Source organism: Schistocerca nitens, chromosome 12 (genome assembly GCF_023898315.1).
Source record: "Schistocerca nitens isolate TAMUIC-IGC-003100 chromosome 12, iqSchNite1.1, whole genome shotgun sequence".
Lineage (NCBI taxonomy): Eukaryota > Metazoa > Arthropoda > Insecta > Orthoptera > Acrididae > Schistocerca > Schistocerca nitens.
Genome location: NC_064625.1, coordinates 104,520,618 through 104,546,289, shown reverse-complemented (window position 1 = coordinate 104,546,289; position 25,672 = coordinate 104,520,618). Strand labels below are relative to the sequence as shown.

The 25,672-nt window shown below is 44.8% G+C and overlaps 2 non-coding genes and 1 pseudogene across 2 annotated transcripts; all 3 read left to right on the top strand.

Moving 5' to 3' along the window:
* The first annotated feature begins 17,022 nt into the window (after window positions 1-17,022).
* Window positions 17,023-17,097, top strand: Trnas-uga (transfer RNA serine (anticodon UGA)). Its single transcript has one exon. It is a non-coding gene; the product is annotated as a tRNA-Ser (tRNA).
* Window positions 17,098-18,226: 1,129 nt separating this feature from the next.
* Trnas-uga (transfer RNA serine (anticodon UGA)) lies at window positions 18,227-18,301 on the top strand. Its single transcript has one exon. It is a non-coding gene; the product is annotated as a tRNA-Ser (tRNA).
* Window positions 18,302-24,340: 6,039 nt separating this feature from the next.
* LOC126215551 (5S ribosomal RNA) lies at window positions 24,341-24,457 on the top strand (annotated as a pseudogene).
* The last annotated feature ends 1,215 nt before the right edge of the window (window positions 24,458-25,672 follow it).

The following is a 25,672-nucleotide window of genomic DNA, read 5'->3' as shown; positions in this document are numbered from 1 at the left end:
TATTTAGAGTTACTGTTACACTCGAGCGCATATCCATTTGACACAGTTCGATCATTCACAATCTCATCGCGAAAAACAAGTCCGACACTACACCTCGTCATTTACACGAAAAGTTAGAGTTCACACTAGGCGCACAGCTGCTCACCGCTCATAAACTAAGTCCCGCGATACTACACAACGCGAAATTTTCTAAGTCGTTTCACTTCCTAGCTGCCTAAACACCGACTGTCCGCTTTCGAGTCTGCACCAGCACTGTCTCTCTGCCCGTCTCCGGCCGCGTTTCCCGCGCGCCGAATATCTTCGCTCAGCTGACTAGGGCAGTTCCCTTTCCTGAAGCCGTCCATCTGATTGGCTGCAGCTTATTCTACATTATTTTACATTTTAACATATTGCAATAATTAAAGTTTGACCACTTTCACGTTCTAAATAAAGCAACAATAATATCCATTACAAACTCTAAATTCTTTTACATAAAACGAATACAATTTCCTTCTTAGATTTGAATGTCACGGCCAGTAGCCTAGCACCCAAGTGTTTCTAATAAATATTTAAAGAACAAAAGTATCTATTATCCACTAACGTTACAACAAATATTGTACACTCATCCTCAAAAATTAAGCATAATTGCAGAGTGTGGTGCCACAAAATGTGGCGCTGCACAAAACTGACGTTAATAGCATAGGCACATAGGGAACACACACGACATGGATCTGTAGGCCCACGGTATTGGTGAGAAAACCGTCTCGAAACACATGTGCTACAAAACGCCACTGTTTCCTGCGCATGTACCCTGACATCAGTATGGGATATGATCACCATGAACACCTACACAGACCGCACAACGGGTTGGCATACTCTAGATTAGGTGGGACCAAGTACCTGTGGTCTAGGGATAGCGTCTTTCATTCATAATCAAAACGTCTTCGGTCCCGGGTTCGATCCCCGCCACTGCCTAAATTTTGATAAATAATCAGCATTGGCGGCCGAAGACTTCCGGCATAAGAAGTCAGCCTCATTCTGCCAACGGCCTTGTCAAACAGGGCGGAGGAGCGGATAGAGGTTCAGGGCACTCTCTTGTCCTAGGGGTGGGAAATTGCCCCTAAGGGCGGAAGAATCAGCAATGACCAACGACATGAGGATGCAGAAGGCAATGGAAACCACTGCATTAAAGACACGTAACGTGTATCCACAGGACATGTGGTCTGTATTTGAAGAAGTGTCATAATGATCTCTCCATTGGCAAAAGATTCCGGAATAGTCCCCCATTCGGATCTCCGGGTGGGGACTGCCAAGGGGGAGGTTACCATGAGAAAAAGATTGAATAATCAACGAAAGGATAACGATCTACGAGTCGGGGCGTGGAATGTCAGAAGTTTGAACTTGGTAGGGAAACTAGAAAATCTGGAAATGGAAATGCAAAGGCTCAATCTAGATATAGTAGGGGTCAATGAAGTGAAGTGGAAGGAAGACAAGGATTTCTGGTCAGATGAGTATCGGGTAATATCAACAGCAGCAGAAAATGGCATAACAGGTGCAGGATTCGTTATGAATAGGAAGATAGGGCAGAGGGTGTGTTACTGTGAACAGTTCAGTGACCAGGTTGTTCTAATCAGAATCGACAGCAGACCAACACCGACAACGATAGTTTAGGTATACATGCCGACGTCGCAAGCTGAAGATGAACGGATAGAGAAAGTGTATGAGGATAGTGAAAGGGTAATGCAGTATGTAAAGGGGGACGAAAATCTAATAGTCATGGGCGACTGGAATGCAGTTGTAGGGGAAGGAGTAGAAGAAAAGGCTACAGGAGGATACGGGATGAGAGAGGAGAAAGACTAATTGTGTTCTATAACAAGTTTCAGCTAGTAATAGCGAATACTCTGTTCAAGAATCACAAAAGAGGGACGCACATTTGGAAAATGTCGGGTGATACGGGAAGATTTCATTTAGATTACATCATGGTCAGGCAGAGATTGCGAAATCAGATACTGGACTGTAAGGTGTACCCAATAGCAGACATAGACTCAGCAATAATGAATAGCGCAGTAGGCAGTACAGTTGAAGAGGAATGGACATCTCTAAAAAGGGCCATCACAGAAGTTGGGAAGGAAAACATAGGTACAAAGAAGGTAGCTGCGAAGAAACCATGGGTAACAGAAGAAATACTTCAGTTGATTGATGAAAGGATGAAGTACAAACACGTTCCGGGAAAATCAGGAATACAGAAATACAAGCAGCTGAGGAATGAAATAAATAGGAAGTGCAGGGAAGTTAAGACGAAATGGCCGCAGGAAAAATGTGAAGACATCGAAAAAGATATGATTGTCGGAAGGACAGACTCAGCATACAGGAAAGTCAAAACAACCTTTGGTGACATTAAAAGCAACGGTGGTAACATTAAGAATGCAACGGGAATTCCACTGTTAAATGCAGAGGAGAGCGCAGATAGGTGGAAAGAATACATTGAAAGCCCCTATGAGGGTGAAGATTTGTCTGATGTGATAGAAGAAGAAACAGGAGTCGATTTAGAAGAGATAGGGGATCCAGTATTAGAATCGGAATTTAAAAGAGCTTTTGAGGACTTACGGTCAAATAATGCAGAAGGGATAGATAGCATTCCATCAGAATTACTAAAATCATTGGGGGAAGGGCAACAAAACGACTATTCACGTTGGTGTGTAGAATATATGAGTCTGGCGACATACCATCTGACTTTCGGAAAAGCATCATCCACACAATTCCAAAGACGGCAAGAGCTGACAAGTGCGAGAATTATCGCACAATCAGCTTAACAGCTCATGCATCGAAGTTGCTTACAAGAATAATATACAGAAGAATGGAAAAGAAAATTGAGAATGCGCTAGGTGACGATCAGTTTGGCTGTAGGAAAAGTAAAGGGACGAGAGAGGCAATTCTTACGTTACGGCTAATAATGGAAGCAATGTTGTTGTTGTTGTGGTCTTCAGTCCTGAGACTGGTTTGATGCAGCTCTCCATGCTACTCTATCCTGTGCAAGCTTCTTCATCTCCCAGTACCTACTGCAACCTACATCCTTCTGAATCTGCTTAGTGTATTCATCTCTTGGTCTCCCCCTACGATTTTTACCCAACACGCTGCCCTCCAATACTAAATTGGTGATCCCTTGATGCCTCAGAACATGTCCTACCAACCGATCCCTTCTTCTGGTCAAGTTGTGCCACAAACTCCTCTTCTCCCCAATCCTATTTACCTCCTCATTAGTTATGTGATCTACCCATCTAATCTTCAGCATTCTTCTGTAGCACCACATTTCGAAAGCTTCTATTCTCCTCTTGTCCAAACTATTTACCGTCCATGTTTCACTTCCATACATGGCTACACTCCATACAAATACTTTCAGAAATTACTTCCCGACACTTAAATCTATACTCGATGTTAACAAATTTCTCTTCTTCAGAAACGCTTTCCTTGCCATTACCAGTCTACATTTTATATCCTCTCTACTTCGACCATCATCAGTTATTTTGCTCCCCAAATAGCAAAACTCCTTTACTACTTTAAGTGTCTCATTTTCTAATTTAATACCCTCAACATCACCCGACTTAATTCGACTACATTTCATTATCCTCGTTTTGCTTTTGTTGATGTTCATCTTATATCCTCCCTTCAAGACACCATCCATTCCGTTCAACTGCTCTTCCAAGTCCTTTGCTGTCTCTGACAGAATTACAATGTCATCGGCGAACCTCAAAAATGGAAGCAAGGCTAAAGAAAAATCAAGACACTTTCATAGGATTTGTCGACCTGGAAAAAGCGTTCGACAATATAAAATGGTGCAAGCTGTTCGAGATTCTGAAAAAAGTAGGGGTAAGCTATAGGCAGAGACGGGTCATACACAATATGTACAACAACCAAGAGGGAATAATAAGAGTGGACGATCAAGAACGAAGTGCTCGTATTAACAAGGGTGTAAGACAAGGCTGTAGCCTTTCGCCCCTACTCTTCAATCTGTACATCGAGGAAGCAATGATGGAAATAAAAGAAAGGTTCAGGAGCGCAATTAAAATACAAGGTGAAAGGATATCAATGATACAATTCGCTGATGACATTGCTATCCTGAGTGAAAGTGAAGAAGAATTAAATGATCTGCTGAACGGAATGAACAGTCTAATGAGTACACAGTACGGTTTGAGAGTAAATCGGAGAAAGACGAGGGTAATGAGAAGTAGTAGAAATAAGAACAGCGAGAAACTTAACATCAGGATTGATGGTCACGAAGTCAATGAAGTTAAGGAATTCTGCTACCTAGGCAGTAAAATAACCAATGACGGACGGAGCAAGGAGGACATCAAAAGCAGACTCGGTATGGCAAAAAAGGCATTTCTGGCCAAGAGAAGTCTACTAATATCAAATACCGGCCTTAATTTGAGGAAGAAAAAATGGTTCAAATGGCTCTGAGCACTATGGGACTCAACTGCTGGGGTCATCAGTCCCCTAGAACTTAGAACTACTTAAAGCTAACTAACCTAAGGACATCACACACATCCATGCCCGAGGCAGGATTCGAACCTGCGACCGTAGCAGTCGCACGGTTCCGGACTGCGCGCCTAGAACCGCGAGACCACCGCGGCCGGCTGAGGAAGAAATTTCTGAGGATGTACGTCTGGAGTACAGCATTGTATAATAGTGAAACATGGACTGTGGGAAAACCGGAACAGAAGAGAATCGAAGCATTTGAGATGTGGTGCTATAGACGAATGTTGAAAATTAGGTGGACTGATAAGGAATGAGGAGGTTCTACGCAGAATCGGAGAGGAAAGGAATATGTGGAAAACACTGATAAGGAGAAGGGACAGGATGATAGGACATCTGCTAAGACATGAGGGAATGACTTTCATGGTACTAGAGGGAGCTGTAGAGGACAAAAACTGTAGAGGAAGACAGAGATTGGAATACGTCAAGCAAATAATTGAGGACGTAGGTTGCAAGTGCTACTCTGAGATGAAGAGGTTAGCACAGGAAAGGAATTCGTGGCGGGCCGCATGAAACCAGACAGTAGACGGATGACCAAAAAAAAAAGATTAGGTGGTCGAGCAGCTACTGGGGTATAGCCTCCCATTCTTGCACCAGTGCCTGTCGGAGCTCCTGGGGTCTCGTAGGGGTTTGAAGACGTGCAGCGATACGTCGCCCGAGAGCATCGCAGACGTGGTCGATGGTGTTTAGGTCTGGAGAACAGCCAGGCCACTCCATTCGCGTGACATCTCCTGTTTCAAGGCACTCCTCCACGATGGTAGCTCGGTGGGGCCGTGCGTTATCATCCATCAGGAGGAAGGTGGGATCCACTGCACCCCTGAAAAGGTGGACATTGTAGTGGACTGTTATGGCAGCCAGTCCACAGTGAAGTAGCCGAAAGGGCACGCGTCAACTCACGCCGTCTGGCGTTAAGTCTGGAACAGGATTCGTAATGAATGTGATAAAGAAAAGAACGTAGCTACTAGAACACTTAACTTTTATATTGTCCTTTGGTATACAGCATTCTGGATGATACAAGTGAGACTCTATCTTGAGGTACATGCAACGTTACAAATGGTTAATGGCGCCTTGCTAGGTCGTAGCCATTAACTTAGCTGAAGGCTATTCTAACTGTCTCTCGGCAAATGAGAGAAAGGCTTCGTCAGTGTAGTCGCTAGCAACGTACAACTGGGCGAGTGCCAGTACGTCTCTCGAGACCTGCCTTGTGGTGGCGCTCGGTCTGCGATCCTGACAGTGGCGACACGCGGGTCCGACATGTACTAATGGACCGCGGCCGATTTAAGCTACCACCTAGCAAGTGTGGTGTCTGGCGGTGACACCACAGACATACTGGTGCAAAATGATGTCCCGATACATCTGACCTGTTACAGTTCCTCTGACAAAGACATGCAGGGGTGTACGTGCACCAATCATAATCACACCCCACAACATCAAACCACGACCTCCATACAGGTCCGTTTCAAAGACATTAAGGGGTTGGTATCTGGTTCCTGGTTCACGCCACATGAAAACCCGGCGAGAATCACTGTTCAGACTATACCTGGACTCGTCCGTGAACATAACGTAGGACCACTGTTCCAATTACCATGTACTGCCTTCTTGACACCAGGCTTTACGGGTTTCCTGTGACCAGGGGCCAGTGGAATGCCCCTTGCAGATCTCTGGGCGAATAAACCATGTCTGTTCAGTCGTCTGTAGACTGTGTGTCTGGAGACAACTGTTCCAATGGCTGCGCTAAAGTCCCGAGTAAGGCTACTTTCAGTACTGCGTGGCCGTCTGCGGGCGCTGATGGTGAGATATCGGTCTTCTTGTGGTGTTGTACACTGTGGACGTCCTGTACTGTAGCGCCTGGACACGTTTCCTGTCTGCTGGAATCGTTTCCATAATCTTGAGATCACACTTTGTGGCACGCGGAGGGCCCGAACTATGGCCGGCTGTTTGACCAGCCAGTATTCTACCCTTCATAACGTGATGAATATGTGTTCTTTGAGCCATTTTCAACACACAGTCACCATTAGCACGTCTGAAACGTCTGCACACTTACTCGCTGCACCTTACTCTAACATGCACCAACACACCTCTGCATATGTGGACTGCCGCAACCGCCATTGTGCGACGACCGCAGGCCAGATGCACTGCACGGTCATACCCCGAGTTGATTTAAACCCGCAAACCGCCCACCAGAGCGTTATCTCATCATGTATCAGCATTATCTTTAATTTATGAGCATGAGTGTATTACCTAATGGCGACCGCTACGGTCGCAGGTTCGAATCCTGCCGCGGGCATTGATGTGTGTGATGTCCTTAGGTTAGTTAGGTTTAAGTAGTTCTAAGTTCTAGGAGACTGATGACGTCAGAAGTTAAGTCCCATAGTGCTCAGAACCATTTGAACCATTTTTTTGCATTTCCTAATGATTCAATAAGGTGTCATCCTGTCATCGTTGACTGTGTTTTGTGTGCAGGAAACGATGATCTGATGTTTAACTGAAAATGCTAATAAATTTGAATTTACTAAACAAAAGAAGTTACAGAGTTGATATTCATAACGTTTGTCATTTTAATGACGCGCTTCTATATGAAATGTCGATCATTAAGATCGACCAAAGCGTTCAGACTGAAGCATTCAGGCCTTTGTTACAAAACTTGTTAATTTCACTTTAGCATTAAATCTTAAACTATTATAGATATGATCAATATTCAAGCTTTATTGGGAACACCATGAAAATTTATGGAGGCTGGCAGATTAAAATTACTGTGTCTTCATTCCCTGAATTACTACAGAATTAAATATTTTTCATAAATGTTTCCCTTTATGACCGATCTTAGGTCCATCATATTTATCTCTCTTACCTCTCCCTGGCCATAAACAGCTTCTACGGGGTTTCCCTATGACGTAGGTTCTTGTCTGTCTCTCTCGTATACTACAGCACTTAGGCCTCCTTCAGCACACCCACCTTTTGGCGAATCTGCACTCTTTGTAGCACACGGTCCTCGACGACAGGGCTCATTTCACAATTCCTCAAGGCTGACTCTTTCTGTCATATACTTAAATGAAAGCGAAATGCTCGTTAACTCACAAGCCGAAATATAAAAAAAACTATGCAGGCAGGTATTGCAGTGAAATTTAAAAAAAATATTGAGTCACATTGATTTATAATTTGAACAAGTATTTTATTTATAATTTTCCACGAAAGTCTTCAATATATTCACTAAACACATAAAATGCACTCTGACGAGCTTTTACGTAAGGGTGGCGGTTAATAACTGATGCTACAACAGTTAATTATAAAATTCATATGTCGCGATCACGGCACCCGACAGTCTGTTCACACTCCACAAAATACACTGTTGTCGAACGTCGCCACATACATATTTGTCCCTGGTCGTGGTTACCAACTGAAACGTCCCCTTACAAAAATTATACATGACTATGCTTAAACTGACACACAATATTTTTTTTAGCGCAACGAAATCTGACTTTCAGAAATCCCTACAAAAGAATGGCCCTGACTAACATTAACCTATACCTTTCACAAATCACTTACCTCACAAAAATCTTCGTTACTCAAGCTACTGCAATACAGCGAGCGCAACTACTGCCAGCTAAATAACAGATTCAAACTACTGAAGGCACTAACTACTGATAGGCATAGTTAGCAAATGAAAGATTTTAATAGAGAACAAACAATGTATTTACCTTAAGAGTCATAATATATATAGCAGTTCATGACATCCAGTCTTACAAATTTCAAAACTCCGCCATCTCTCTCCCCACATCCACCACTGCTGGCGGCTCACCTCCAACTGCGCAACGCTACGCGCTGTTAACAGCCAACTGCCCAACACTACAATGGCCAACAACAATGCAAACCAGCCACAGACTGCACACAGCACAGCCAGTGATTGTCATACAGAGCGCTATGTGTCGGGGCGTTACCAATATAAGAACCTAAACAGCCTTCTTACAGAACCCAATACTACCCCCAGATGGCTGGCACGTCCGGCTCTTAGCGTCACTCCACCGCAACTCCCTGTCATCAAAGATGGCCGCCCTATGCACCCTCGAAATGACTGCCTAACTCAAAACAATGTTGGACAAGAATTACGAATATTGTAAAACTAAACACACAAACTCATATGATACATTGAAAAATATGGAAAATTTCCGGGCAATAACAATTTAAGGTCCAATTTTCTGTATCTGCCACGGTTTTTCTTACAAATAATGTTCTTGTGGCATGATATTGCTTTCCCCGGTTTTCTGATACTAAACATAAATAAATAAATAAAAATACATACATAATTACACATCTACCTCTTTAAACTTTACAATGCTGCCGCTAGTTTCGTCTCTTTAACTTTATTTATTACCAGACACACAGTTTCTCTGAGTCGAATTACATATTCCTAGCCGGCCGCTGTGGCCGAGCGGTTCTAGGCTCTTCAGTCCGGAACCTCGCTGCTGCTACGGTCGCAGGTTCGAATCCTGCCTCGGGCATCGATGTGTGTGGTGTCCTTAGGTTAGTTAGGTTTAAGTACTTCTAAGTCTAGGGGACTGATGGCCTCATGTTAAGTCCCATAGTACTTAGAGTCATTTGATTTTGAACCATATTCCTACATCTCATTCAAAAATAGTACATATTCAGTTAAATCGGCTACGATTGTTCGATGCAGCTGTACTAGCCGCATCCGTAAACACTAATCGGCCAAAGCATTACCGAGATATTAGCTTCTGAACTTTCATAAATATACAATATTTAAGACGACAATAACTTTTAAAGTATTATGTATTTTTGTGGCGCGTATAGATAATTTAGTTTTACATGTATTCCTGTCCATGAGTGCCAACTCGCTCCTCCGTGACATTCTTAGTTCTGTTTTTACCAATTTTTCTCTAGCATATAAATTTCTGCAAGCGCGCAAACAGGGTCATATGGGCCCCTTCCAAGCGTCAGCTCTGGTTTTTCCAAGGCTGCGTAAAAGCCAGCCGCTCGCCACGGCAGCGTAGCAACCGCCAGCCACGTGCTCTGCGGAGGGAAACTGCCGCTCTAAACTACCACCACATCTTTTGAATAAACAAAAAAAAAAACGTTTAGTAGGCAAATGGTAGGTTTCGCAGTTTTTGATGTGGAAGGACCTGATTTCAGTTCCCGATACCTACTCGGATACTTATGAAGTAATGACGTTTGGAATGGGATTCAGACATCAAAAATGGCTCTGAGCACTATGGGACTCAACTGCTGAGGTCATTAGTCCCCTAGAACTTAGAACTAGTTAAACGTAACTAACCTAAGGACATCACACACATCCATGCCCGAGGCAGGATTCGAACCTGCGACCGTAGCGGTCTCGCGGTTCCAGACTGCAGCGCCAGAACCGCGCGGCCACTTCGGCCGGCCAGGATTCAGACATCATGAGACTCGATGACGAGGTCTTCGAATAAAGAAGCAGCGGTATCACCAGGATTTAGTGCTGGCAGTACAGCTGGAGGGACTGGATACATATTCATCACATGTCCTACAATAATACACTGATACGCGAAAACATTATGACCACAGCCCATCGTGACGTTGGATGCCGCTTGGTGGCGTTGCGGGCACGTGACGCGGTTACAAATCTATGTAAGCGGAGCAGACACAGACGGGGGATCACCCTAGCGAAGATACGGACTGCAAATGGAGAAATCCGTTGAGATAAGCGATTTTGACAAAGGGCAGATTATCATCACGCAGAGCCTGTGAAGGAAAACGGCGAAGTTCCTCGAACGTTCACGTGCTACTGTCGTGAGCATCTACAGAAAGAGGTGGAAGGATAGTGAAACAACCACTAGGCGCTAAATACTTTTTGCCTGGAAGAAACATCACTGTACATTGTGATTGTCGTCGTCATCATCATCATCATCATCATCATCATCATCATCATCATCACCACCATCATCTTCTTTTCAAGGATTAGGCTGTTGCCTATTCCGAACTCACAAACAAAATCATTCCCATCTTTTTATAGGTCTTCCAATACCTCATATCCCCATTCGGCTTGTAGTTCAGGATCTTCTGAAGAGTTCTGTCACCTGGCATTCTCATGAGGTATTGTTTCCAATCTTTACTATAGTTTTTAATTTTTTCATTCATGCTGAAAACATTTAATTCTGTTCTAATACCTTCGTTTCTAATCATACCTCTTCTCGTGCAGCTCTTAGTCTTTCTTAGGAACCTCACCTCTGCCGTCTGATTTTTTTATTTAATTTTTTTATTTTTATTTTTTTATTTTTTTTATTTTATTTAATTTTAATTTTTTTTTATTTTATTTATTTATTTATTTTTTTTTTTGCGGTAACCCAGCTTTCGCTTCCTTAGGAAGACACCGGAACCACCATTACTTTATAGAATTTCGTAATGGTTTCTGTTTGTACTTGATGGCCCAATGTTCTGCCAACGGTACCACAGACAGCTTGGAAGTTGTGTACTTTATTTTCATTATCAGGGTACAGATCAAAACTTATAGCCCAGCCTCAATAAGAGATTTCAGACGACTGTTCTAAAACTGAACTATCCTAAACAATTTTTAGTCTGACTGGGTATTTTCCTCAAAATGCCATTATTTTTGTTTTGTTGCTAGGAATTTTAAAGTTGTACTTTTTCCAAATTTCGTTTAGCTGGTATACCGATCTTTGGAGGTCATATTCTTTTAAATATTAACATTGAGATTACTGCAGTAAATACTCGAAGTGTATACTTGATGGTATACCTCAAGCTGTCGAATCACGGAACGGTGGACAATGGATAAAGTTTCATTGACTTGATCTCGAACGCCTCCTGCAGCAACGGTAATTCGAGCTACGAGTTCTTCCACAGTGTTTGGAGGAGTCTCATACACAAGAGCCTTCACGCGGTTCCAAAGTCGTGCGATATCTGGAGATCTTGCACGGCAGTGAACCGCTCTACTACGTTCAAACCAGCGTCCAGAATATTATCTGTCCGAGAATCTTCTCACTCGATTTGTGAAATGAGAAGGTGCTCCAGCATGCTGGAAGAACATTCGTTTTCTGGTTCGAAGCGGCACATCTTCGAGAAGACAGGGAAGTACGTCTTCGTGAAATACACGACCAGTTGGACGATGTGGAACAATGTACTACTTGGCTGTGAATAATTCCAGCGCAAACATTAAATGAAAATCGTTCCTGAAAATGGTGGACAGCCGTACCTCGAGTTCTTTCACAAGACGTGTAACCTCCACATTACATGAAATTTAGCCCAACTTTAACTCCCACTCAATAAAAATTTACGTATTACAGAAACTATGTATTCACAAAATGTTATCCAACTTACACTCTTAACCTAACCTTTGATTAAATAGAACCTAATGTGAACTGAACTGAACTGCCGGCCGAAGTGGCCGTGCGGTTAAAGGCGCTGCAGTCTGGAACCTCAAGACCGCTACGGTCGCAGGTTCGAATCCTGCCTCGGGCATGGATGTTTGTGATGTCATTAGGTTCGTTAGGTTTAACTAGTTCTAAGTTCTAGGGGACTAATGACCTCAGCAGTTGAGTCCCATAGTGCTCAGAGCCATTTGAACCATTTTTTGAACTGAACTATAAGCGATCTGAATGCAACATGTCTTTAAGTTAAATACGCAGCGTTAGTAAAACCATTATCTACCCTAATCAAAATTTCGATTTACCTCGCGTCTAGATAACATTTTTGCAGATCTCACGAAAGCACAGCAGCAAACACGACGCAAGCCAAACAAATATTCGAACTGTTGCATACTACATGATGCAATGTCGTAATGCGTAATGATAAACAGTGCGGTGGGGAGAGTAACTTTTCCTATGAAATGACACTGCAAGAAAAGGATTTTCAAATGAAGTATGTATTCAAAAAGACAGTAAAACTTCGCGTGATCTTCAAATGGCTCTGAGCACTATGGCACTTAACTGCTGTGGTCATCAGTCCCCTAGAACTTAGAACTACTTAAACCTAACTAACCTAAGGACATCACACACAGCCATGCCCGAGACAAGATTCGAACCTGCGACCGTAGCGGTCGCGCGGTTCCAGACTACAGCGCCTAGAACCGCTCGGCCACTCCGGCCGGCGCGTGATCTTCACGCACAACATTGGCCTCAACGATACTATGCTTAACAAAATGAACATTGATTTGAAAAGGGTACAACGTTAACAGAGAATCTTGATATCTTAATGCATGATTCAGTGAAATGGGATGGTCTTTCTCTCAGCTTTGAGCAAGTGAGCCAAGTGAACTAGCTGCCAATAATCATTTTTACAAATCAGGTGCGCGGTGCAGCAGTCTCACCTCAAACTACTTCTCTTCAGAAAAAGAAAATAACGTTATTCAAAATTGAAATTTCTTTCGCCTTTCAGTATGTACTGCATATTCATCCTTGCTGTCCCTTACAATAAGTCTTTCTTCATCTAATAGATACCATCACAACTCAACACAGCAGTACTGAATAAATCCATCATTCTTCAGCTAAGAATGTATCAGACTGCGCGGAGGCAAAGATTGTGCCACAGCAAGACAAAAGACTGTTTATCAGTAACGCAAATTGCTCTGTCTCTGACGTGCACGTCGATAACCTACAAAAACCAAAATGATATGCCCACTTTACAGACAGTACACGGGAGTTGCGATTGTCCAACGTTTCTCCGCGGGTGAAAGCCGATTCATCAGTCCACAGAATAATGTTGCGAAGTAGGGAGTTAGCATTCCTTGCTGCGAAAACGACTCCGCAAAGTCGTTCCCAATTGGAAAATTCAGTGGTAGAAGGTCGTGTACCTTACACAGCCTGGTTGGGGGGGGGGGGACGGGGGGAGGGGGGGGGTGACGACGATCATAACCCAGAGTTTTCTCCTAACGCTGTTAGAACCAACAACGGAGCGTCCGCTGACAGAGACTGTATTACTCGTTCCTCGAAACCAGGATTGCGTACCGTCCGTGGTCGACGTCGAGCAGGAAAATCTGCCTCGAATGTGCCCCTCTCACGCAGGCGACGATCCGCAGCATCAAATGTTCTCTGATTTGGTATTCGGCTATTTGGATGACGTTCAGTGTGCAAACACCGTGCCCCTACTATAGTTCCTGCAGCATCAAAAGCCAAGTGCATATCTGCAACTACATGGCACGTCAAAAGTCCCATGTCCTATCCATGATAGTAGGGAGTAAACAATATTTTTACATCTTCTTCTCAGGTGGGTCCGCAGCATAGATTACGTCATAATATGACATTTTGTTGTCAATACGAGGTGCGACAATAATGAGACTGATTTTCTTTGCAAGATGGGTCAACCCTGCAGGTTCGCGTAGGCACAATATCATTGACCTTGGTCTATAAGCTGCTTCTAGTCCAAGCGGCACATCGGTGCAATAAGTTAACACATGTTTGTGTCTCTCGTCAGTGAAACGGAAGCGCGTAATATTGCGCAATGGTATGCCATTTCTTTTTGCGTTAAACTGCGTAAAAACGCGACAACAACTTAGGATAAGCTTCAGAAGGCTTTTGGAGAGGTCACGTCAAGAGCTCAAGTTTTTCAAAAATGGCTCTGAGCACTATGGGACTTATCATCTGTGGTCATCAGTCCCCTAGAACGTAGAACTACTTAAACCTAACTAACCTAAGGACATCACACACATGCATGCCCGAGGCAGGATTCGAACCTGCGACCGTAGCGGTCGCCCGGTTCCAGACTGCAGCGCCTAGAACCGCTCGGCCACACCGGCCGGCCTCAAGTTTTTCGTTGGCATAAAATGTTTAGTGAAGGTAGAACGAATGTTCAATACCGCAGTGGACGATCATCAACCTCTCTGACAGACGTCAACTTGGCCAGGGTGCGTGAACTCGTACTATCTGATCGAATGCCGGCCGAAGTGGCCGCGCGGTTCTGGCGCTGCAGTCTGGAACCGCGAGACCGCTACGGTCGCAGGTTCGAATCCTGCCTCGGGCATGGATGTGTGTGATGTCCTTAGGTTAGTTAGGTTTAACTAGTTCTAAGTTCTAGGGGACTAATGACCTCAGCAGTTGAGTCCCATAGTGCTCAGAGCCATTTGAACCATTTTTGAATCTGATCGAAGATTATCCGTGAAAATTATTGCAGAAGAACTGAACATCAATCGAGAAACGGTTCGTCTAATCACAACTGAAGATCTTGGTATGAGAAAGATTTGTGCAAAAATGGTCCGCAAAAGTCTCACACCACAACAGTGAGAAACACGAAAAAATGTGGCAACTTATCTGTTAGAGCAAACGGAAATCAATCCAGAATTGTTGAGCCGTGTTATCACTGGTGACGAAAGGGTTTTTTTCAGTGCGATCCAGTGACAAAACGCCAAAGTTCGCAATGGTGCTCAAAGGGACCACTCAAACCAAAAAACGCTCGCCTGTCAAAATCAAAAGTGAAATGCATGGCCGATCGGTGTGGCCTAGCGGTTCCAGGCACTTCAGTCTGGAACCGCGTAACCGTTACGGTCGCAGGTTCGCATCCTGCCTCGGGCATGGATGTGTGTGATGTCCTTAGGTTAGTTAGTTTTAAGTAGTTCTAAGTCTAGGGGACTGATGACCACAGATGTTAAGTCCCATAGTGCTCAAAGTCATCTGAATCATTTGAAATGCATGCTTGTGTGCTTCTTTGATTCCATGGGAATTGTTCATAAAGAGTGGGTGCCTGCTGGACAAAGTTAACCAATACTGCTACAAAGAAATTTTAGAAAGACTTCGTAAAAGAGTTCTTCGTGTCCGTGCCAACATTGCATTGGATGCTGCATGACGATAATGCGCCATCCCATACTGCTCTATCAGCACAGAAATTTTTTCATCAAAACGATTTTCAGTAATGCCACAGCCACCTTATTCACCAGATATCGCTCCGTGCGACATTTTTTCTATTTCCAAGTGTCAAAACGGCGGTCAAGGGACACCATTTTCAAACTACACAAGATGTCCAAAAAGCTGTGACGAGGGTCTTGGAGGATATTACAGAAGATGAGTTCCAGAAATGTTACCACCAATGGCAGAAGTGCTGCTTAAAGTGTGTGCAATCAGAAGGGAACTACTTTGAAGGAGACAACACTAAACTTGACTAAAACGGCAAGAAACATTTTTTTCACATCAGTCTGATTACTTTATTGTCGCACCTCGTAATTCCAGGTAAGCCGCAAATGGTTTAGTTATTAATCCTCCTCCTTTACTACAACCTTGTTTCGACTGTAGCGCCATTTTGAAGTAAACTTACGGGTGTTACATTTCACAAGTATTCTTACGTTTATAAAAGTTGTACAAAAATGTCAGTTTGCATACACACTTACATTTAGTTGGAATGTTCGCAGCTCGTGTTATAGTGGTTAGCGTTGCTGCGTCTGGATCACATGGTCCCGGATTCGATTCCTGGCCGGGTTGGGGATTTTTCTCTGCCCAGGGACTGGGTGTTTGCATTGTCCTCATCATTTCACCATCATCATTCGAGACAGTGGCTACATTGGATTGTGTAATAAATGGGACTGTGTAAAAATTGGGCTTTGGTACGGGCGCAGATGACCGCGCAGTTGAGCGCCCCACAAACCAAACATCATCATCATTTAGTTGGAATAGAGGCCCATATTGCGTCAGTGGATAAACTGTCGACTGTCTGAAACTTCCTGGCAGATTAAAACTGTGTGCCCGACCGAGACTCGAACTCGGGACCTTTGCCTTTCGCGGGCAAGTGCTATACCAACTGAGCTACCGAAGCACGACTCACGCCCGGTACTCACACATTTACTTCTGCCAGTACCTCGTCTCCTACCTTCCAAACTTTACAGAAGCTCTCCTGCGCAGGAGAGCTTCTGTAAAGTTTGGAAGGTAGGAGACGAGGTACTGGCAGAAGTAAATCTGTGAGTACCGGGCGTGAGTCGTGCTTCGGTAGCTCAGTTGGTAGAGCACTTGCCCGCGAAAGGCAAAGGTCCCTAGTTCGAGTCTCGGTCGGGCACACAGTTTTAATCCGCCAGGAAGTTTCATATCAGCGCACACTCCGCTGCAGAGTGAAAATCTCAATCTGGAAACATCCCCCAGGCTGTGGCTAAGCCATGTCTCCGCAATATCCTTTCTTTCAGGAGTGCTAGTTCTGCAATGTTCGCAGGAGTGCTTCTGTAAAGTTTGGAAGGTAGGAGACGAGGTACTGGCAGAAGTAAATCTGTGAGTACCGGGCGTGAGTCGTGCTTCGGTAGCTCAGTTGGTAGAGCACTTGCCCGCGAAAGGCAAAGGTCCCGAGTTCGAGTCTCGGTCGGGCACACAGTTTTAATCCGCCAGGAAGTTTCATATCAGCGCACACTCCGCTGCAGAGTGAAAATCTCATTCTGGAAACATCCCCCAGGCTGTGGCTAAGCCATGTCTCCGCAATATCCTTTCTTTCAGGAGTGCTAGTTCTGCAAGGTTCGCAGGAGAGCTTCTGTAAAGTTTGGAAGGTAGGAGACGAGATACTGGCAGAAGTAAAGCTGTGAGTACCGGGCGTGAGTCGTGCTTCGGTAGCTCAGTTGGTAGAGCACTTGCCCGTGAAAGGCAAAGGTCCCGAGTTCGAGTCTCGGTCGGGCACACAGTTTTAATCCGCCAGGAAGTTTCATATCAGCGCACACTCCGCTGCAGAGTGAAAATCTCATTCTGGAAACATCCCCCAGGCTGTGGCTAAGCCATGTCTCCGCAATATCATTTCTTTCAGGAGTGCTAGTTCTGCATTGTTCGCAGGAGAGCTTCTGTAAAGTTTGGAAGGTAGGAGACGAGGTACTGGCAGAAGTAAATCTGTGAGTACCGGGCGTGAGTCGTGCTTCGGTAGCTCAGTTGGAAGAGCACTTGCCCGCGAAAGGCAAAGGTCCCGAGTTCGAGTCTAGGTCGGGCACACAGTTTGAATCCGCCAGGAAGTTTCATATCAGAGCACACTCCGCTGCAGACTGAAAATCTCATTCTGGAAACATCCCCCAGGCTGTGGCTAAGCCATGTCTCCGCAATATCCTTTCTTTCAGGAGTGCTAGTTCTGCAATGTTCGCAGGAGAGCTTCTGTAAAGTTTGGAAGGTAGGAGACGAGGTACTGGCAGAAGTAAATCTGTGAGTACCGGGCGTGAGTCGTGCTTCGGTAGCTCAGTTGGTAGAGCACTTGCCCGCGAAAGGCAAAGGTCCCGAGTTCGAGTCTCGGTCGGGCACACAGTTTTAATCCGCCAGGAAGTTTCATATCAGCGCACACTCCGCTGCAGAGTGAAAATCTCAATCTGGAAACATCCCCCAGGCTGTGGCTAAGCCATGTCTCCGCAATATCCTTTCTTTCAGGAGTGCTAGTTCTGCAATGTTCGCAGGAGTGCTTCTGTAAAGTTTGGAAGGTAGGAGACGAGGTACTGGCAGAAGTAAATCTGTGAGTACCGGGCGTGAGTCGTGCTTCGGTAGCTCAGTTGGTAGAGCACTTGCCCGCGAAAGACAAAGGTCCCGAGTTCGAGTCTCGGTCGGGCACACAGTTTTAATCCGCCAGGAAGTTTCATATCAGCGCACACTCCGCTGCAGAGTGAAAATCTCATTCTGGAAACATCCCCCAGGCTGTGGCTAAGCCATGTCTCCGCAATATCCTTTCTTTCAGGAGTGCTAGTTCTGCAAGGTTCGCAGGAGAGCTTCTGTAAAGTTTGGAAGGTAGGAGACGAGATACTGGCAGAAGTAAAGCTGTGAGTACCGGGCGTGAGTCGTGCTTCGGTAGCTCAGTTGGTAGAGCACTTGCCCGTGAAAGGCAAAGGTCCCGAGTTCGAGTCTCGGTCGGGCACACAGTTTTAATCCGCCAGGAAGTTTCATATCAGCGCACACTCCGCTGCAGAGTGAAAATCTCATTCTGGAAACATCCCCCAGGCTGTGGCTAAGCCATGTCTCCGCAATATCATTTCTTTCAGGAGTGCTAGTTCTGCATTGTTCGCAGGAGAGCTTCTGTAAAGTTTGGAAGGTAGGAGACGAGGTACTGGCAGAAGTAAATCTGTGAGTACCGGGCGTGAGTCGTGCTTCGGTAGCTCAGTTGGAAGAGCACTAGCCCGCGAAAGGCAAAGGTCCCGAGTTCGAGTCTCGGTCGGGCACACAGTTTTAATCCGCCAGGAAGTTTCATATCAGCGCACACTCCGCTGCAGAGTGAAAATCTCATTCTGGAAACATCCCCCAGGCTGTGGCTAAGCCATGTCTCCGCAATATCCTTTCTATCAGGAGTGCTAGTTCTGCAATGTTCGCAGGAGAGCTTCTGTAAAGTTTGGAAGGTAGGAGACGAGGTACTGGCACAAGTAAATCTGTGAGTACCGGGCGTGAGTCGTGCTTCGGTAGCTCAGTTGGAAGAGCACTTGCCCGCGAAAGGCAAAGGCCCCGAGTTCGAGTCTCGGTCGGGCACACAGTTTTAATCCGCCAGGAAGTTTCATATCAGCGCACACTCCGCTGCAGAGTGAAAATCTCATTCTGGAAACATCCCCCAGGCTGTGGCTAAGCCATGTCTCCGCAATATCCTTTCTTTCAGGAGTGCTAGTTCTGCATTGTTCGCAGGAGAGCTTCTGTAAAGTTTGGAAGGTAGGAGACGAGGTACTGGCAGAAGTAAATCTGTGAGTACCGGGCGTGAGTCGTGCTTCGGTAGCTCAGTTGGAAGAGCACTTGCCCGCAAAAGGCAAAGGTCCCGAGTTCGAGTCTCGGTCGGGCACACAGTTTTAATCCGCCAGGAAGTTTCATATCAGCGCACACTCCGCTGCAGAGTGAAAATCTCATTCTGGAAACATCCCCCAGGCTGTGGCTAAGCCATGTCTCCGCAATATCCTTTCTTTCAGGAGTGCTAGTTCTGCAATGTTCGCAGGAGAGCTTCTGTAAAGTTTGGAAGGTAGGAGACGAGGTACTGGCAGAAGTAAATCTGTGAGTACCGGGCGTGAGTCGTGCTTCGGTAGCTCAGTTGGAAGAGCACTTGCCCGCGAAAGGCAATGGTCCCGAGTTCGAGTCTCGGTCGGGCACACAGTTTTAACCCGCCAGGAAGTTTCATATCAGCGCACACTCCGCTGCAGAGTGAAAATCTCATTCTGGAAACATCCCCCAGGCTGTGGCTAAGCCATGTCTCCGCAATATCCTTTCTTTCAGGAGTGCTAGTTCTGCAATGTTCGCAGGAGAGCTTCTGTAAAGTTTGGAAGGTAGGAGACGAGGTACTGGCAGAAGTAAATCTGTGAGTACCGGGCGTGAGTCGTGCTTCGGTAGCTCAGTTGGAAGAGCACTTGCCCGCGAAAGGCAAAGGTCCCGAGTTCGAGTCTCGGTCGGGCACACAGTTTTAATCCGCCAGGAAGTTTCATATCAGCGCACACTCCGCTGCAGAGTGAAAATCTCATTCTGGAAACATCCCCCAGGCTGTGGCTAAGCCATGTCTCCGCAATATCCTTTCTTTCAGGAGTGCTAGTTCTGCAATGTTCGCAGGAGAGCTTCTGTAAAGTTTGGAAGGTAGGAGACGAGGTACTGGCAGAAGTAAATCTGTGAGTACCGGGCGTGAGTCGTGCTTCGGTAGCTCAGTTGGTAGAGCACTTGCCCGCGAAAGGCAAAGGTCCCGAGTTCGAGTCTCGGTCGGGCACACAGTTTTAACCCGCCAGGAAGTTTCATATCAGCGCACACTCCGCTGCAGAGTGATAATCTCATTCTGTCGACTGTCTAGTTGTTGCTAGATCGCCATAATCACGTAATTTTTGTCTGTACACAATTTTTTCGCAAAATGCTTTTGACAGTAATTTGGAATGACAGTTTACTCTCGTTGATGCTTTATGTGTATTATGCAGCCTTTGCTAATCAGTGACGTTAGTTATGTTCCACCGCTTTTGTAATTTTGTTGTTATTTGTATCTATGACTAACTTTGGTTTTCTGTTCACTGTGATTTCTCGTTTTCCATGATGTCAATAAAATTTTCTAAATAATTACTGTATTTGAAATCTTGGAAAACGAGAACGGATAAATAACACTGTAAACGAAAAACCACAGATAGATAAAAGGAACAACAAAATTACAATGGAAATGAAATGCAGCTAACATGACTATAGCAAAGACTTTACTTTACAAACAAACCATCAGCGAGAGTAAACTGTCATTCCAACTGTCAAAACCACTTTGCGAAAAAATTCTGTGCAAACAAAACTTACGCGATTATAGCGATCTAGTAACAAATAGTCGACAGTTTACTCACTGATGCACTATAGGTATCTATTCCGAGCAGATAAAAGTATGTACGCAAACTGACATTTCTGTACAATTTTTATGAACGTAAGGATACTCACAAGGATACTCACCAAATGTAACTTCTACAGGTTTACTACGGAATGGCGCTACAGCCAAAACAAGCTTTTAGTAAAGGAGGAGAATTACACTACCGGCCATTAAAATTGCTACACCACGAACATGACGTGCTACAGACGCGAAATTTAACCGACAGGAAGAAGATGCTGTGATAGGCAAATGATTAACTTTTCAGAGCATTCACACAAGGTTGGCGCCGGTGGCGACACCTACAACGTGCTGACATGAGGAAAGTTTCCAACCGATTTCTCATACACATACAGCAGTTGACTGGCGTTGCCTGGTGAAACGTTGTTGTGATGCCTCGTGTAAGGAGGACAAACGCGTACCATCACGTTTCCGACTTTGATAAAGGTCGGACTGTAGCCTATCGCGATTGCGGTTTATCGCATCGCGACATTGCTGCTCGCGTTGGTCGAGATCCAATGACTGTAAGCAGAACATGGAATCGGTATGTTCATGGGGGTAATACGAAACGCCGTGCTGGATCCCAACGGCCTGGTATTACTAGCAGTCGAGATGACAGGCATCTTATCCGCATGGCTGTAACGGATCGTGCAGCCACGTCTCGATCCCTGAGTCAACAGATGGGGACGTTTGCAAGACATCGACCATCTGCACGAACAGTTCGACTACGTTTGCAGCAGCATGGACTATCAGCTCGGAGACCATGCTTGCGCCATGCGACCATGGCGCCAACCACAGACGGGAGCGCCTGCGATGGAGTACTCAACGACGAACCTGGGCGCACGAATGGCAAAACTTAATTCTTTCGGATGAATCCACGTTCTGTGTACAGCATCATGATGGTCGCATCCGTGTTTCGCGACATCGCGGTGAACGCGCATTGGAAGCGTGTATTCGTCATCGCCATACTGGCGTATCACCCGGCGTGATGGTATGCGATGCCATTGGTTACACGTCTCGGTCACCTCTTGTTCGCATTGACGGCATTTTGAACAGTGGACGTCACATTTCAGATGTGTTACGACCCGTGGCTCTACCCTTCTTTCGATCCCTGCGAAACCCTACATTTCTGCAGGATAATGCACGACCGCATTTCCAGGTCCTGTTCGGGCCTTTCTGGATACAGAAAATTTTCGACTGCTGCCCTGGCCAGCACATTCTCCAGATCTCTCACCAACTAAAAACGTCTGGTCAATGGTGGCCGAGCAACTGGCTCGTCACAATACGCCAGTCATTACTCTTGATGAACGGTGGTATAGTGTAGAAGCTGCATGGGCAGCTGTACCTGTACACGCCACCCAAGTTCTGTTTGACTCGATGCCCAGGCGTATCAAGGCCGTTATTACGCCAGAGGTTGTTGTTATGGGTACTGATTGCTCAGGATCTATGCACCCAAATTGCGTAAAAATGTAATCACATCTGAGTTCTAGTATAATATATTTGTGCAATGAATACCCGTGTATCATCTGCATTTCTTCTTGGTGTAGCAATTTTAATGGCCAGTAATGTAATAATTATACTATTTGCAGCTTACCTGCAATAATTCATTATAAAATATTGTTACATTTGTATTGTTGCAGAACACACTACCTTACCGTTGGTACAATACTTGATTGTGAATTACGTTGAAGTGGACTCGAGGTACATAAAAAACAGCTCATTTCAGGCACATAACATCGAATGCTGACTAAGGCGAGTAGTACAGAGTTTCCTCGCTAGGGCGCGGCTATAATTGAGAACAAATGACACTAGACATCCAAGCGTACGGGTACGTAGCGCTGGTTATCGGACTACCAGGCGTACCGACGGCTTTTTGAGATCGTCTTCCGTCGTAAATATGACCCCATGTTCGTATACTTAAAATGACTGGCTATATCCAACCTGTCATCCCACAAAAAAGTATATGTATTTCCGAAACACCCGTATTTGTTTAGCGCTTGCAGACATTCCTTCCTGGACATTGCAGCTACGAGGTGTGGCTAGAAAAAAAACCGGACTAGTACTGGTGAAACAATAAAACGAATCCAATAAGGCTGAAAGTCGCGTGGCCTGTCACGTGACTCTCGCTCCGCCTACTGCTCGAGTTTCATCTGCCTCCTGCACTCAGTCTACCCGTGGCGTCTGTTTTAAGTAGTTGACGTTTCGTCTGTGCGTCGGAAAATGTTGAGTGTACAGAAAGAACAGCGTGTTAACATCAAATTTTGTTTCAAATTAGGAAAATCTGCAAGTGAAACGTTTGTAATGTTACAACAAGTGTACGGCGATGATTGTTTATCGCGAACACAAGTGTTTGAGTGGTTTAAACGATTTAAAGATGGCCGCGAAGACACCAGTGATGACACTCGCACTGGCAGACCATTGTCAGCAAAAACTGATGCAAACATTGAAAAAATCGGTAAACTTGTTCGACAAGATCGCCGTTTAAGAATCAGAGCAGTGTCTGAGTTAACAGGAGTTGACAAGGAAAGTGTTAGGCAGATTCTTCATGAAAGTTTCAACATGAACAAAGTGTGTTCAAAAATGGTTCCAAAGTGTCTCACAATTGAACAGAAGGAACGCCGAAGAATGATTTGTTCTGACATCCTGGAAAACATTGAAAGTGATCCCACCTTCTTACAAAATGTTATTACTTGCGATGAATCGTGGTTTTTTACTTACGATCCCGAAACTAAACGCCAATCGATGCATTGGAAAACTCCTGGTTCTCCACGACAAAAAAAAGCACGAATGTCAAAAATCGAAATTCAAGGCAATGATGATTGTTTTTTTTTTTTTGACGTCAAAGGGATTGTGCACATTGATTGGGTACCAGAGGGACAAACAGTGAATCAGCATTACTACATTAGCGTCCTGGCTACCCTACGTGAGCGAGTACGGAGAAAACGGAACGATTTGTGGAGAAAAAAGTCATGGATCCTTCACCAAGACAATGCCCCAGCTCACAGTGCGTTGTCAGTGAAGACGTTTTTGGCAAAACACAACATTCCCATCTTAGATCATCCACCCTACTCACCTGATTTGGCCCCCTGTGACTTTTTTCTTTTCCCTAAAGTCAAGTCAGCTTTGAAAGGAACTAGATTTGAGACTCTTGAAGCAGTAAAAGAAAAAGCGACGGAAGTAATGTATGGACTTACCGAAAATGATCTGCAGCATTGCTATGAACAGTGGAAAATTCGTATGGAGCGGTGTAGAGACCGAGGAGGAGAGTACATTGAAGGAGATAACATGAAATTGTAAATAATTGTAAATAAATGTTTTTTCCAGCATCAGTCCGGTTTTTTTCTAGCCGCACCTCGTATGTTCTCAGTCCAGTTTAGTTCACCAACTATTACTATTACTATTACTCCTAGACACGGTTCCCAACAGTTGAGTACTAACCCTCGGACGGGTAAAATGAAATTTTCTCATAGTAAAAAATTAAACGATTCGATTCTGTTTCAGTCACTAAACTAAATTATTTTCAAAAGATTATTATTATTTTCACAATTTTGTAAGACTTTAATGCTGATTATGTAAGTTACCAATAATTACATTTCCTAAATTAGTAACATTTGGCAACGGCCTTGCCGCTGTGGATACACCGGTTCCCGTGAGATCACCGAAGTTAAGCGCTGTCGGGCGTGGCCGGCACTTGGATGGGTGACCATCCAGCCGCCATGCGCTGTTGCCATTTTTCGGGGTGCACTCAGCCTCGAGATGCCAATTGAGGAGCTACTCGAGCGAATAGTAGCGGCTTCGGTCAAGAATACCATCATAACGACCGGGAGAGCGGTGTGCTGACCCCACGCCCCTCCTATCAGCATTCTCCTGGGTGGCGGGGTGGGCCACTCGTGGCCTGAAGAGGGAGTGCTTTTTTAAATTGGTAACATTAATGCGGTGGATGTTACAGGCTCCTCACACAGTCGACATACCATACACATGTGTTGTGCTTTGTCCCGTACATCGCTGATGATGTAAGTGAGACATATGCGTAACATTCGGTAAATATCTGAAGAAATTGTCATCTCCAAATTGTACATAGTACCTGCAGTAGTCCAGAAATGGCTTCATTACTCGCTTCGAAACAGATAAATGAACTGACAGCACGACACAGCAGTAACTACATAAGGGCTACTGTAGTGCTGTACACAGTATTATTATTATTATTATTATTATTATTATTATTACAAGGGAACCTCCCCATCGCACCCCCTCACATTTAGTTATAAGTTGGCACAGTGGATAGGCCTTGATAAACTGAACACAGATCAACTGAGAAAACAGGAAGAAGTTGTGTGGAACTGTGAAAAAATAAGCAAAATATACAATATGAATAGTCCATGGGTCACATAAGCAACATATTGGACAAAGTAAGTATAGGGGCGCCGTGGTCCCGTGGTAGCGTGAGCAGCTGCTGAACGAGAGGTCGTTGGTTCAAGTCTTCCCTTGACTGAAAATTTTACTTTCTTTATTTTTGCATAGTTATTACCTGTCCGTTCGTTCATTGACATCTCTGTTCACTGTAATAAGTTTTGTGTCTGTGTTTTGCGACCGCATCACAAAACCGTGCGATTAGTAGACGTAAGGACGTGCCTCTCCAATGGGAACCGAAAACATTTGATCGCAATGTCATAGGTCAACCGATTCCTCCACAGGAAAACACATCTGATATATTCTATACGACACTGGTGACGGCATGTGCGTCACATGACAGGAATATGTTGTCGACCCACCTAACTTGTACACTTGGCGAATGGGTAAAAAGATTCTTCTACCTTGCCCGATTTAGGTTTTCTTGTGGATGTGATAATCACTCCCAAAAAAGTGATGAAAACATAAGAGTTTGTCACATAAACTGAAAATAAAAAATTAAACTTTTCACTAGATGGAAGATTTGAACCAAGGA